Below are 14,509 nucleotides of genomic sequence, written 5' to 3'. Positions count from 1 at the left end.
AGCATTGGTATGGTCTGTAGAGAGTAGGGAGTCTGGAGAACCCGGACATCTTGACATCTAAATGGCATCTGCCTAGAAGGGAAAATGAAAGAGAATGCCACCTATGGAGATCTGACCAAATCTTAGTAAATAAAGGTGGGTAGTTGAGGGAGCAAAGAGAGTATGGGGTCCTACCTATTGTGATCCCTTGATATGTTAGAGTAGATTTAGCTATAGTAAGACCCAACTGTGATAAGTTGGTAGACTGCGTTCTGGAGCTGTGAAAAAGGGGGAGCAGCTCTGACTTGCCCATATTGACTTTGTAACTAGAATAGCTACCAAAGTCATCTAAGGTGTGTATAATTTTGCGGACATCACTAACGGGGTCATTGGAACAGAGAAAGATGTCATCAGCGAACAGGGCTGTCCGTATTGCAATCTCCCCCTCTGCAATCCCAGAAAAGACCGTTCCTGAGTTAAGATGTCTGGCTAATGGTTCAAGAGTGAGATCAAAGAGAAGGGGGTGGTAACGGGCAACCCTGGCAGGTTCCCTTTTTTTAAATTTCTGGCTCTAAAAGCCTTGAGGATATCTTTTTTGTCATTAAAGTCTAAGTAACGCATGATTACTTTTCTCCTGGATACAGTAAGTATAGCTGTTATATAGCAGCCTTCAGGAGACTGGACCTGGATACAGTAAGTATAGCTGGTATATAGCTGCCTTCAGGAGACAGGACCTGGATACAGTAAGTATAGCTGTTATATAGCAGCCTTCAGGAGACTGGACCTGGATACAGTAAGTATAGCTGTTATATAGCAGCCTTCAGGAGACTGGACCTGGATACAGTAAGTATAGCTGTTATATAGCTGCCTTCAGGAGACTGGACCTGGATACAGTAAGTATAGCTGTTATATAGCTGCCTTCAGGAGACTGGAGCTGGATACAGTAAGTATAGCTGTTATATAGCAGCCTTCAGGAGACTGGATCTGGATACAGTAAGTATAGCTGTTATATAGCAGCCTTCATGAGACTGGACCTGGATACAGTAAGTATAGCTGTTATATTGCTGCTTTCAGGAGACTGGACCTGGATACAGTAAGTATAACTGTTATATAGCAGCCTTCAGGAGACTGGACCAGAATACTGTAAGTACAGCTGTTATATAGCAGCCTTCAGGAGACTGGACCTGGATACAGTAAGTATAGCTGTTATATAGCAGCCTTCATGAGACTGGACCTGGATACAATACGTATAGCTGTTATATAGCTGCCTTCAGGAGACTGGACCTGGATACAGTAAGTATAGCTGTTATATAGCTGCTTTCAGGAGACTGGACCTGGATACAGTAAGTATAGCTGTTATATTGCTGTTTTCAGGAGACTGGACCAGGATACAGTTAGTATAACTGTTATATAGCAGGAGACTGGACCTGGATACAGTAAGTATAGCTGTTATATAGCAGCCTTCAGGAGACTGGACCTGGATACAGTAAGTATAGCTGTTATATAGCAGCCTTCAGGAGACTGGACCTAGATACAGTAAGTATAGCTGTTATATAGCAGCCTTCAGGAGACTGGACCTGGATACAGCAAGTATAGCTGTTATATAGCAGCCTTCAGGAGACTGGACCTGGATACAATAAGTATAGCTGTTATATAGCTGCCTTCAGGAGACTGGACCTGGATACAGTAAGTATAGCTGTTATATAGCTGCTTTCAGGAGACTGGACCTGGATACAGTAAGTATAGCTGTTATATAGCTGCTTTCAGGAGACTGGACCTGGATACAGTAAGTATAGCTGTTATATTGCTGCTTTCAGGAGACTGGACCAGGATACAGTTAGTATAACTGTTATATAGCTGCCTTCAGGAGACTGGACCTGGATACAGTAAGTATAGCTGTTATATAGCTTCCTTCAGGAGACTGGACCTGGATACAGTAAGTATAGCTGTTATATAGCTGCTTTCAGGAGACTGGACCTGGATACAGTAAGTATAGCTGTTATATAGCTGCCTTCAGGAGACTGGACCTGGATACAGTAAGTATAGCTGTTATATAGCTGCCTTTTGGAGACTGGACCTGGATACAGTAAGTATAGCTGTTATATAGCTGCCTTTTGGAGACTGGACCTGGATACAGTAAGTATAGCTGTTATATAGCTACCTTCAGGACACTGGACCTAGACACAGTAAGTATAGCTGTTTTATAGATGCTTTCAGGAGACTGGACCTGGATACATTAAGTATAGCTGTTATATAGCTGCCTTCAGGAGACTGGACCTGGATACAGTAAGTATAGCTGTTATATAGCTGCTTTCAGGAGACTGGACCTGGATACAGTAAGTATAGCTGTTATATTGCTGCTTTCAGGAGACTGGACCAGGATACAGTTAGTATAACTGTTATATAGCTGCCTTCAGGAGACTGGACCTGGATACAGTAAGTATAGCTGTTATATAGCTTCCTTCAGGAGACTGGACCTGGATACAGTAAGTATAGCTGTTATATAGCTGCTTTCAGGAGATTGGACCTGGATACAGTAAGTATAGCTGTTATATAGCTGCCTTCAGGAGACTGGACCTGGATACAGTAAGTATAGCTGTTATATAGCTGCCTTTTGGAGACTGGACCTGGATACAGTAAGTATAGCTGTTATATAGCTACCTTCAGGAGACTGGACCTGGATACAGTAAGTATAGCTGTTATAGAGCTGCCTTCAGGACACTGGACCTGGATACAGTAAGTATAGCTGTTTTATAGATGCTTTCAGGAGACTGGACCTGGATACATTAAGTATAGCTGTTTTATAGCTGCCTTCAGGAGACTGGACCTGGATTGCTGATAAGTTCAGTTTTGTTTTACAGCATGATAACAACAAAAAAAATTATGAATGTAAATTGCAAACTTGCTTTATTTCACATCTACTGTTGATTTAGACGTTGAAAGTTATAACGACAGTGACACTTTAAGCCCATGGGGGAGTAATTATACTTACTGCCCTGGTCTTCTATTTATCGTCACTATCGCCACTCATCCAATCAGCAGCTGTAGCAGTTTCCCTCCTCAGGCAGTATAGATACAGTAGATAGAACACTGGAGCGGTAAGTATAATTCCCTCCACAACAGTAGAGTAGAGTCTGGCCCCCAGGGGTTAACCCAGTAAACCAGGCAGAACCTAATTAAATACTCAAGTCGCCCCTTGTTTTCAATAAAGTTACTTGTGTCGAGCACTTGAGGAATACAACATGAAGGAACACTCAAGCATTTTAGATAGTACAAGGTACCCTATACAGAATACTAAGATATTCCGCATTCACAGGAAAATTCCTCAACCGATGGTTTCAAATGTTCCCTTTTAAATTGTAGAATTTTTCATTGAATACCAGTCAGGTCCTCGCAGATCACCTGGTGCCAAGGAACAAGACAATGAAGGCTTCATGATAGCATACAGACTCCAAACAGTTGCTACTTAAGCTTATTTTTATTCCAAGTGATGTCACTGAACCCATTCTTCTTCTGTTGTAAGGAGGAAACAGAGGAAGCCCTCCAGGTGGGCATCAGCATTAACTCACATTTGCCATTGTCTTTTTCTTTTAACATATTTTTTATTGATGTTTTTCAAAAGATACAAACAGAAGGCGAATCAATAAAAACAATAGCCCCATCATTTACTTCCAGCCCACACAAATCTCCAAATGGCACGGAGGTTTCCATATTAGAGGAGTACTCTGACAACAAGAAATAGTGACAATACAATATTCACCAAAAGAAAGGGTAACAGTAAATGGACACATTTGTTATTATCTTTTATTGTTACTATGGTAACACAGAAAAATTATTTTGGAACCATTCTAATGTTTCCTGAGTCCAACAAAAGAAAAAAAATGTTCAGCAATCATTCCCCTCGTCCATAAGGAGATCTTCTTTCTGGATAATTCTTCTTTATTCTGTGGTTTGAATAGATTACTATTACATTAACATAATAAATAAACAGAATGTAAAAGATATGATTTGAGATGAAAGTCAATGATGTGCACAGTTTACCCAATAGTAGGGGGGTAACTAATGGAGGTGCAGTCATGGCAAATGGATTCTCCCTCTGATGTCTAAGGAAAGGACAGCAATATTTTTCATGACATATTGTGGGTGGGGGCACTGCTGCAAATTTTGCATTGAAGGTTTCAGTTCAACTTTATTTGTCAGGATAGGGGACAAGTATGAGATCTCGGGGGTTTTGACCTCTATGGCCCCTGGGCATCGCTAGATTGGTGCTCCGCCTCCTTTGTTTTGAATGGAGGTATGGTTTGGCACCTGGCCCATGGCTCCATTCATTCTCTATAGTCACGCGCCTAACCACAGCTCCATTCAAAACAAAGGAGCTGGAGCGCCAATCTAGAGATTTCCAGGGAGAGCAGAGGCCAGAACCCTGTGAAATCTTATACTTGCTACCTATCCTCTGGATAGGGGACAGGTAAAGTTTAATTAGAAAACCCCTTTAACCCTTTCACGACCTGGGGTCATTGATTCCTCAAATCCCAGGTCGTTTTTGGACATCAGCTTATGGGATCATAATGATCTCATAAGCTGATGTCTCTGTGTCTGCCCCCTCACCTCTGTCCCCTGCCACTGTTTTGTGACAGCAGCAGGGTAGAGAAGGGAGGGGGCAGAGCTCATGGGCGCGTGCCTGTGTCACGGCCGCGGCGGCGTCCCGTGCTCCGGGCCGCCGCCGCGACTCCCCACTGCCCCATGCAGCAGCCGGTGTCCGTAGGCAGGGACCCGGCGCTGCTGTCACTTCGGCCCCGGGGGGCGCCTTACCTCTCCACGCTCCTGTCCGTCGCTGTGCCGGCCGGCGCGCGCGTCCCCGCCTCCTAGGGCGCGCGCGCGCCGGCTGTCTCAGATTTAAAGGGGCAGTGCTCTCCTAATTGGTCCATGTGCACAATCACTCCCTATAAATTCCAGCCCTGCCCCACTACAGGTGTTGGAGCCTCTACATGCTTCCCATAGCGTTTGGCCCAGCTCCCTGTTGTTCCTGATTCCTGTCCGCTACCTGGTCCCTAGTCCTTGTTCCTGATTCCTGTCCACTACCCGTTCCCTAGTCCTTGTTCCTGGTTCCTGCTTCCCCGTTACTCTATTGCTCCTGTCTTCAGCCTGTCTCCTGCGGTCACGACTACAGACCTCTGCCACTACCATCTCCTGCCTACTGCTCCTGCCACGCCTCGCCTGCCATCACCAGCAACCAAGCCAGGGGTAGCGACCTGGGGGTCGCCTGCCGCAGCAAGTCCATCCCGCCTTGCGGCGGGCTCTGGTGAAAACCAGCGGCCCCTTAGACTCCGCTCCCTGGTGAGGTTAGTGCCATCGCTGGTGACGGACCAGTGGATCCACTACTCCAGGCTTTACAGTAGGCTCCAACCATGGATCCCGGCGAGGTGCCTGATCTCCGTGACGTCGCCAGAGTGGTCGCGCAACAGGCTCAACAAATCCAGCAACAGTCGCAGCAAATCCAGCAATTGACTGCCGCCCTACAGCAGCATGCTACAGCCCAGCGCTCACCACCACCAGCAGCCACCTCGAGACTTCGACTGGCCCTCCCGACTAAATATGGAGGCGATCCCAAGTTGTGCAGGGGATTCCTGGCTCAGTGCACCATGCATATTGAACTTTTAAGTAGTCAGTTTCCCACCGAGCGCTCTAAAGTGGCTTTCATCATCAGCCTATTGGAGGGTAGAGCTCTGGCCTGGGCTACGCCGCTGTGGGACCGAGATGACCCTGTTGCTGCCAATCTCCGAACCTTCCTGGCCGAGTTTCGCTCCGTCTTTGAGGAACCTGCCCGTGCTACTTCAGCTGAGACAGCTCTCCTCAACCTCTCTCAAGGGAGCTCCTCTGTTGGTGACTATGCCATCCAGTTCCGCACCCTGGCAGCTGAATTGGACTGGAATGAGGCCGCCCTATTAGCCACCTTCAAGAAGGGCCTTTCCACTCGAGTGAAAGATGTGCTCGCTGCCCGAGACCTTCCTACCTCCTTGAACAAACTCATTCTACTGGCTACAAGAGTCGACACCAGGTTTTCCGAGAGAGAGGAGGAGGTCCGACAAGAACGGCGTCTGAGTCTGCCCCGTCGCCATCCTCGGTTGGCACCAGTATTCCAAAATCCCGTTGCTCCTATGCCCCAGTCGTCTCCAGAAGTTCCTATGCAGGTGGATCGAGCTCGCTTGACGACTGAAGAAAGGGCCCGTCGACTAGAGCTGAATCTCTGCCTATACTGCGGTGGCGCTGATCACTTTCGGCAGAGATGTCCCCAACGTCCTCAGCGTCCGGGAAACGCTCGCACCTAGGTCCAGTGGGAGAGGTCTCCCTAGGTGTGAATGCCACCTCTCCAAGATTGACTATGCCAGTCTCCATCCAGACACCCTCAGGGCAAGTTCTCCAGACTACGGCCCTCATCGACTCTGGCGCTGCTGGCAGTTTCATTTCTGCTTCGTTGGTCCAAAGATGGCGGCTACCCGTGATACAGCTAGCCCAACCCCGGTCTATCTCTTCGATCACGGGCGAGATTCTTACCGAAGCTGTGCACTGCCAGACTGAACCCCTAGTCCTCCAGGTGGGCGCCTTACATCAGGAGAGGATCTCCTTCTACGTCTTGCGCCATTCCTCCTCCGCCATCTTGCTGGGTCTTCCTTGGCTGCAATTACATACCCCTAAGCTGGACTGGAGAACTGGGGAGGTTCTCAGCTGGGGCCAGGACTGTCCTAATAGGTGTCTGAGACCTCCTCAACCCAAGTGCTCTACGAGGTCACCTGCTAATGCCAAGCCTTTGTCTGGTCTACCGCACGAATACCAAGACTTTACTGATGTCTTCTCGGCCAAGGAGGCAGACTCTCTACCACCTCATCGGTCCTATGATTGCCCTATAGACCTTCTTCCTGGAACTTCTCCCCCACGTGGTCGAGTATACCCTCTCTCTGTGCCTGAGACGGAAGCCATGTCCTCCTACATCCGGGAGAACTTACAGAAGGGCTTCATCCGTAAATCCACGTCTCCCGCTGGCGCTGGATTTTTCTTTGTGCAGAAGAAGGACGGTTCCCTCCGCCCATGCATAGACTACCGGGGCTTAAATAAGGTGACTGTCAAGAACCGCTATCCTCTTCCGCTAATCCCAGAACTATTCGACCGTCTCCGTGGAGCTAGGATCTTCTCCAAGTTGGATCTCAGGGGAGCGTATAACCTGATCCGTATTCGTGAAGGAGACGAATGGAAGACCGCTTTCAACACCAGAGATGGGCACTACGAATATCTGGTCATGCCATTCGGCCTATGCAACGCCCCAGCGGTCTTCCAGGAATTCGTGAATGATTTATTCCGCGATCTCCTCTACGTCTGCGTCATTGTCTATCTTGACGACATCCTGGTCTTCTCCCACGACCAGCAGACCCACGTGTCCCATGTACGACAGGTTCTACGGAGACTACGGGCCAACCGTTTGTATGCCAAGCTGGAGAAGTGCGTTTTCCATCAGCGCAGCCTGCCGTTTCTTGGATACATTGTCTCCGACCGGGGCCTACAGATGGATCCTGCCAAGCTCTCAGCTGTTCTCCAGTGGCCTCGTCCTGAGGGACTTAGAGCTATCCAACGATTCCTTGGATTTGCCAACTACTATCGGCAATTCATCCCTCACTTCTCTACCCTGGTTGCACCCATAGTGGCTCTCACAAAGAAGAAGGCGGATCCTAGACGCTGGCCTCCCGAGGCCGAACATGCCTTCAATAGCCTAAAGTCTGCCTTTGCCTCCGCTCCTGCTCTAGTCCGCCCGGATGTCTCCAAGCCGTTTTCTCTTGAAGTTGATGCTTCCTCTGTGGGCGCCGGAGCAGTCCTCTCGCAAAGGGACACATCAGGCAAGACCAGAACCTGCGGGTTCTTTTCTAAGACTTTTTCCCCTGCCGAGAGGAACTATACTATAGGAGATCGGGAACTCCTGGCTATTAAGCTGGCACTGGAGGAGTGGCGTCATCTCCTAGAGGGGGCTAAACATCCCGTTAACATCTACACGGACCACAAGAACCTCCTCTACCTCCAATCGGCTCAACGCCTCAATCCCCGGCAGGCCAGGTGGTCCCTCTTCTTCTCTCGGTTCAACTTCACCATTCATTTCCGTCCAGCCGAGAAGAATATCAAGGCCGATGCGTTATCCCGAGCATCCGATGTTATGGGGCAAGAGGAATCTCCTCGACACATAATACCTCCCGATCGCCTAGTACCAGTTGCCACTTCTACTCTGCAGCAGTTGCCTCCCGGTAAGACTTATGTGCGCCCCGCACTCCGTAAACGCATCTTGAAATGGGGTCATTCCTCTATGGTGGCCGGGCATCCGGGAGTTCTAAAGACCGGGCAACTGATCTCCCGCCACTACTGGTGGTCTAGCCTACTCCAGGATGTCAAAGACTTTGTGGCGTCCTGTACCATCTGTGCCAGAAACAAGTCCTCTCATCAAAGACCTGCCGGCCTACTTCAGCCCTTGCCAGTTCCAGACCGCCCCTGGTGTCATATAGGCATGGACTTTGTCACAGACTTACCTCCATCTGCGGGTAACACAGTCATCTGGGTTGTCACGGACCGCTTCTCCAAGATGTCCCACTTCGTGGCTCTTCCTGGATTACCATCATCCCCTCGCCTGGCCCAGCTGTTCTTTCAGCATATCTTCCGCCTCCATGGTCTTCCTCTTCATATAGTCTCTGACAGAGGCTCACAATTTGTCTCCAGATTCTGGCGTGCTCTCTGCTCTCTACTCCAAGTGAAGCTGGACTTCTCTTCGGCTTATCATCCCCAGACCAATGGGCAAGTGGAGAGGGTCAATCAGGTCCTTGGCAATTATCTTCGACATTTCGTCTCCGCTCGCCAGGACAACTGGTCCAGTCTGCTTCCTTGGGCAGAGTTTTCCTACAATCATCTGGACTCGAGCTCCACAGGCAAGTCACCCTTCTATGTGGTCTATGGACGTAACCCTCGTCCTCCTCTGCCTCTCTCTCCATCCTCTGAGGTCCCAGCCGTGGAGGAGTTGTTATCTGACCTGCAGTCAATCTGGGAACAGACTCGACAATCTCTGCTCAAGGCATCTGTCCGCATGAAGGACCAGGCGGATAAGAGAAGAAGACCCGCCATAAATTTTCTCCCTGGTGACAAAGTCTGGCTCTCGGCCAAATATGTCCGACTCAAGATTCCCAGCTACAAGTTGGGTCCTCGATTCCTCGGTCCTTTCTCGGTGCTAAAACGCCTCAACCCTGTCACCTACAAACTCCGCCTACCCCCTACGATGCGGATTCCAAACGCCTTCCATGTCTCCCTCTTAAAGCCAGTGGTCCTCAACCGGTTCTCCGATAAGGCTTCGCTCTCTGCTCCACAAGCCGTCTCTGATGACGTTTACATTGTCAAAGACATTCTGGCTATGAAAACTGTCAGAGGGAGACGATCCTTCCTAGTGGACTGGAAAGGATTTGGTCCTGAGGAGAGGTCCTGGGAACCCGAGGCTAACATCCTGGACCAAGACCTCATCAAGAGGTTCCTACAGGCCAGAAAGAGGGGGAGGCCAAAGGGGGGGGGTACTGTCACGGCCGCGGCGGCGTCCCGTGCTCCGGGCCGCCGCCGCGACTCCCCACTGCCCCATGCAGCAGCCGGTGTCCGTAGGCAGGGACCCGGCGCTGCTGTCACTTCTGCCCCGGGGGGCGCCTTACCTCTCCACGCTCCTGTCCGTCGCTGTGCCGGCCGGCGCGCGCGTCCCCGCCTCCTAGGGCGCGCGCGCGCCGGCTGTCTCAGATTTAAAGGGGCAGTGCTCTCCTAATTGGTCCATGTGCACAATCACTCCCTATAAATTCCAGCCCTGCCCCACTACAGGTGTTGGAGCCTCTACATGCTTCCCATAGCGTTTGGCCCAGCTCCCTGTTGTTCCTGATTCCTGTCCGCTACCTGGTCCCTAGTCCTTGTTCCTGATTCCTGTCCACTACCCGGTCCCTAGTCCTTGTTCCTGGTTCCTGCTTCCCCATTACTCTATTGCTCCTGTCTTCAGCCTGTCTCCTGCGGTCACGACTACAGACCTCTGCCACTACCATCTCCTGCCTACTGCTCCTGCCACGCCTCGCCTGCCATCACCAGCAACCAAGCCAGGGGTAGCGACCTGGGGGTCGCCTGCCGCAGCAAGTCCATCCCGCCTTGCGGCGGGCTCTGGTGAAAACCAGCGGCCCCTTAGACTCCGCTCCCTGGTGAGGTTAGTGCCATCGCTGGTGACGGACCAGTGGATCCACTACTCCAGGCTTTACAGCCTGGCTCACGCCCTGCCTCCTCTACCTACCTCCCTCCATCCGCCGACCTTCGTAGCCAGGAAACCAGAAGCCTGAGGCTTCCGGTTTCAATGGCTACCATCGGGGCTCTGCGATCACTTCACAGAGCCCCGATGGACACCGTCAGAGAATTCTCCCTCTGTAGAGGGAGAATTCTCTTTCAGGAACCCTATAGATGCTGCTGTCGTGCTGACCGCAGTATCTATAAGGTTAACTTTCAGCACCGGAAAGAGACTCCTGTGCTGAGAGTTGCAGGGGGTCCCCGGCTCGGACTACACAGGCGCAGCTCCTGTGCCTGTGTCATCCTCGATCGTTAATTAACGTCGCTGCACCATCAGGCTTAGGCTGCAGCGACGTTAATTAACTGTGGAGCGGCGGATTGAGGTTAAAGTCCATGAGCCTCCAGTTTTCCTTATGAAGGTTATTTAGCTGTAATATGGCGGAGGTTTGGGCTTACAGTATACAGTGGTGGCCATGAAGAAGACTGATAGTACTGCAGTGGTGTTTGTCTTTGTTGGGTTAGGAAAGGACATAGACAGTTATACTAACATTTGAAAGCTTTCCCACACAAAAACTCCCTCTTCTGTCTAACCATGTTTCTAAAAAAAAGTGGTACATTGTTATCCTCTTGAGTGACCAAGTTGATACCATTTCCTAGTGCACTGCCATGGCTGGCGCCCATATGCTAGGGCCAAGTGCCGCCATCTCTTAACCCCTCTAGGCACTTCATCTGTCCCCGTGCTGGTCTGCTGCTCCACTGCCTCCTAGGGCACATGCACTTGCAAGGTTCTCTAGATTCAAAGGGCCAGTGAGCCCTTAATTGGCTGCAGCTAATTCCTATTAAACTTAGCATGCACCAGGCTTCCTTGTTGGAGCCTCTGCATGCTAACTCTAGTATTGTGGTCCCAGTTCTCCTGCCCGTGATTCCTACCCATGGTTCCTTTAGTTCCTGCCTGTGGTTCCTGTCCATGGTTCATGTCCATGGCTCCTGCCTGCCTCCTGCCTATGTGTGTCCAGCTGCATCTCGCCCGCCACCGCTAGCAAGTCAAGGCCGCAAACTTATCACTGCTTTAGACAAGAAAGAATACACCACTTCCTGCAGGACATACAGCAGCTCATAAGTACCAGAAGACTTCAGATTTATTAATAGAAGTAAATTACAGTTACTGTTACTCTCTGTTATATCGTCCATCGTAACTGATTGTTACATTTGTTCTTGCGACACCTTGTCTATAAACGCTGTCTGCTTTATGTAGAAATTTATGTAAGAAATTTAACAAAACTTCATCCTAACTGGATCATTTGTAGTGCTCACCATTTGAACACCAGTTTATTTGTAGGTCACCAACGTGTTGCTTGCTGGATTTATCTGTAGAAGTGACATAGATCGGTTTCTCCAGAATAGAAACCTAAAGACCTACTTTCCTCCACACACCCATGGAGTTACATGATAACATTCTGGCTCCTGCTGCCGCCACCAAAGAACCTAAGACAAGTTTACTATTGAGTTCAATAGGAGCTGTACAAATCCACTTTCCCAGAGCTTCCCTGAGTGGTACCCACAAACACACATCAAAGAATATATAACAGGGTTCCTAAATTGTGGGGTAAAATTTGCCAACTTGCAAAACCAAAGCTTAACAAACCTTAAAAACTAAAACAGCTAAACAATTGTTTCAATGTTTTGGTGCAATACTTACCTGTCCACGCTTCCCTGGTGTCTTCTTCTATCTCTTCTGTGTTTTCTGCATCTTTGGTGTCCTCTTCTGAGCTGTGTCCGGCCTGCTCGGCCAATTACTAACTGCATCAGGGCAGCGGTGGCCAGTGATTGGCTGAGCGGGCTGTCACATTCCAAATAAAAGTGACAACCCGCTCAGCCAATCAGTGGTCACCACCACTGTCCCATCACAGTCAGTATTTGGCTGAGCGGGCTGGCACTCCAGAGAGTGACAGCTCGCTCATCTCTGGACATTGCTATCCCCTCGTAGTCAGTAATTGGCTGGAGGCGGCTCAGAGAAGGACACTGGAGATGGAGAAGAAACCGATGGCACAGAAGAGGAAATCAGGGGAGCGTGGACAGGTGAGCATTTTTTTTTAAATTGATCTTTTTACGATCCGATTTGCTCACCACTTGTTCCATGTCTTCTTTCAAGTGCACTACAGAAAAAAAAAAACCTTAGAACACCCCGACGGTAAGCTCAACAAGACAGGTAAATCCCTAGACTAGACATCAGACTGTACTGAAATGTTACTTTTTGTCCTAGAGAAACAAAACCTAAAAGAAGGAAAAGTTTCGCTGTTTATCTAATTGTTGCATGGAATCGGTGTATACAGCAGCACATGACAAGGCGACCTCTTCAGTTGTGTTTTTCTTGAGGGTCAATCTTTGATACAAGTTGAATCGTAGCGAAGAGAACTCACAAGTGCTGAGTTTGATCCTTTTTTCCCTACGAGTGGCGATCAGCCAGTCTGTTTTGCTGTTATGAGAAGCTCTAATTGACCATATGAGACTTGAGCGTGGCCTCGGTGAAGCTCTTAAATTAAAGAGGAATCGTTGATGGGCTAAGGGAGACAGAGTGTCTGAATTTCTGAGACGACAACAGGGAATTGGCTCATGTCGCAGCTGAGCACCTAAAAGTCATTCTGCTTCTCAGCTGTAAAATTAATTAATTTAATGTTAGTGGAAAATTTTCTTCCTCTCCTGTGAATATCAGTTAAGTATTGGTACAAAACGCATTGGTCATTAAATGGAGACGGTGTCATTTTATTCACATACAGTCTATCTATCTATCTCTCTATCTATCTATCTATCTATCTATCTATCTATCTATCTCCTATCTATCGATCTATCTATCTCCTATCTATCTATCTATCTATCTATCTATCTATCTATCTATCTATCTATCTTCTATCTATCTATCTATCTATCTATCTATCTATCTCCTATCTATCTATCTTCTATCTATCTATCTATCTATCTATCTATCTATCTCCTATCTATCTATCTATCTATCTATCTATCTATCTATCTATCTATTTATCTATCTATCTATCTATCTTTCTATCTATCTATCTCTCTATTTATTATCTATCTGTCATCTATCTCCTATCTATCTATCTATCTATCTATCTATCTATCTATCTATCTATCTATCTATCTATCTCCTATCTATCTCCTATCTATCTCCTATCTATCTATCTATCTATCTATCTATCTATCTATCTATCTCCTATCTATCTATCTATCTATCTATCTATCTATCTATCTATCTATCTCCTATCTATCTATCTATCTATCTATCTATCTATCTATCTCCTATCTATCTATCTATCTATCTATCTGGAGTAACCCGCTGGGGAGGTAGATGTTAGCGGTACCGGGGCTGCCGCTGTCAGATGTTATGGTCACGGTCAGGGGCGGATTAACTTTACCATAGGCCCCGGGCTGTTCACCAAGCCTGGGCGCCCCCACCCCACTGTAACTATGGCATCACTAGCCTGGCGTTCATAGTACAGGACAGATAATGTCATGATGTCCTGATTTGTGCAAAATTGCCATAAAAACCCATTATTACAATTAAATTTGTACCTGACTATAATTAAATTGTCAGAAAAACTATAAGGGCCCCCTCAGATATTTCACGACAGTAACTAGAGATGAGTAAACCTTTCAAAAATTTGGTACGGTAGGTTCATCAAAATTTAACATAAAGTTTGGGTTCATCCTAACCAAATTTTAACCCTTAGAGGACAGAGCCAATTTCAATTTTTGCGTTTTCGTTTTTTCCTCCATAGCAGTTGCATTTTTTCACCTAGAGAGCCAGATGAGCCCTTATGTTTTGCACCACTAATTGTACTTTGCAATGACAGGTGGAATTTTTTCATAAAGCGCGCTGCAAAACCAGGAAAAAATTCAATGTGTGGTGTAATTGAGAAAATAAAAAGCATTTCTTTTATTTGTTTTTTTTTCGTTTTTACGCCGTTCGCCCTGGGGTAAAATTGACTTGTTATATATGTTCCTCAAGTTTTTACGATTATGTTACAGTACATGTATAACTTTCATTGTATCTGAAAAAAATTCAAACCATTGTTAACAAATATATGTCACTTAAAATCGCTCCATTCCCAGGCTTATAGCGCTATTATCCTTTGGTCTATGGGACTGTGTGAGGTGTCATTATTTGCGGCATGATGTTTTATTTCTATCG

This window comes from Dendropsophus ebraccatus, chromosome 5 (genome assembly GCF_027789765.1).
Source record: "Dendropsophus ebraccatus isolate aDenEbr1 chromosome 5, aDenEbr1.pat, whole genome shotgun sequence".
Lineage (NCBI taxonomy): Eukaryota > Metazoa > Chordata > Amphibia > Anura > Hylidae > Dendropsophus > Dendropsophus ebraccatus.
This window is presented reverse-complemented; position numbering follows the sequence as displayed.